A 1684-nucleotide genomic window follows, 5' to 3' on the forward strand; every position below is an offset into this window, starting at 1 on the left:
GGAGACAACCCCCCCCCTTACCTTCCCTCCCTCTCGCCGCGTCCCCGAGTGAAAACCAGGAAGTCCCGCGCCGTCCTGCACAGGCCCGCGGCACCAAGCAACAGTCCTGCAGTGAAACCCCGAGACCCGAAAGGAGGAGAGGCTGAGGGAAGGGCAGGCAGGCTGCGCGCGAGGGACGCCGGAAGGAGGGGAGGTTGAGGCAGGACGAACGCATCTCTGGCGCCGGCCGCTGACCCCTCGGAGAAGGTCATTTGAGAAGGAAGAGAAAGAAATGGGAATAAAAGAATGATGAGAATGGGACTTGTACATAAAAAAGCCAAATGAAAGTGGATAATAACAGTTCACGTCTGCAACCTCAGTATCAGATCCAATGGTAAAATTGCTACGAGAATTTCACATTGATTTACAAACTAAAGGCAGGTCATGAATTTTTCTCTAACCGATGATCACAGTAATTTTTAAAAGAGTACATCATACTTAATAAATACCCGAGCTTCGAGTACGAACGTTTAATGAAAACGGTCCAGCGCTGTTTATGGCCCATAGAACAGAAGTAATGGAGTATTTTTCTCTGCTGTTTCCGCGCCCTTAAAGAGCCGCGCCGAACAACGCTGTCAAACTCCTGAAGGCAAATTGAAAGCGATTTCGCCGGCGCGCACGAGTTGTTTTCACTACACTTACTCGAGAAAATCGCACATTCTTTTACAAAAGGCGTTTACCTACCGACGCGTGTTGCAAAACATCAGCTTTCGCAATGGTAAAAAAAAAAGAAGTTTAAACGGTTCTCGCAAGCCAACTTCAGATCATTACTAGTCGTACCAAAACCAATTCTGTTACGCATAACCATTCCACAAGTTTAATGCTTCCTTAACTTTGGGAAATACTGTACTTTCCACAATACCTTTCGCTTTCACCGCTCTCTCTCTCTCGGGGATCTATTCTCGATATCCAATCCTACTGCCAATCTATTCTTTAAATAAACATGATCGGTGACAATGGTCAAATTCTACTAACAAAAAGATTAGCCTCTGTGAGTCCTTATTCTCGAGAAAAGATTCTACAATTTCCGACCTGGTTCTCCTACAATTTTTGACCGATTTTAGACAAAATGACACGATAAACTGGACTGAACTGACTGGCTGGAATAGATTACTACAAATCACCTGCTATTAACCCTGCAGTTTTATATTAATGCTCGCGATATATTTTTGTGTCAAAAGCGCCAGGTTCCACCTATTAACACCAACCTACCTTGAATTTACCGAGAATCTTAGACCAAGGATAAATATGACATTTCAGAAGCAATTTCTACACATTCTCCTCAGTCAAGAAGGAATGAGACTGCTTAACCACCTTTACCTAATTATCATCATCGCTATATGTAACCCTTTATCTTTAAGTGAATGAAATCCTGGGTCTTTAAATTAATTCCAAAGAAAATGGTCAGGCGCCGAGTCACATTTCCCAGAATGGTCATTTGAACCTGGAAGGTTTAGTGAATATCTCATATTTATTCAGAGAAAAAGTGGTACAGCATGATCAATTCATGTTTGCCTTTACGATGATGTTATACATGGGTATTCCTTCAAGGTAATAATAGTACTATTATTATATTATACTATACAGATTGCCGATATATAGTCTATACCATCTACAATATCGACTAATCACCTTTAATCATGTC

The sequence above is a fragment of the Penaeus monodon genome, chromosome 33 (assembly GCF_015228065.2).
Source record: "Penaeus monodon isolate SGIC_2016 chromosome 33, NSTDA_Pmon_1, whole genome shotgun sequence".
NCBI lineage: Eukaryota > Metazoa > Arthropoda > Malacostraca > Decapoda > Penaeidae > Penaeus > Penaeus monodon.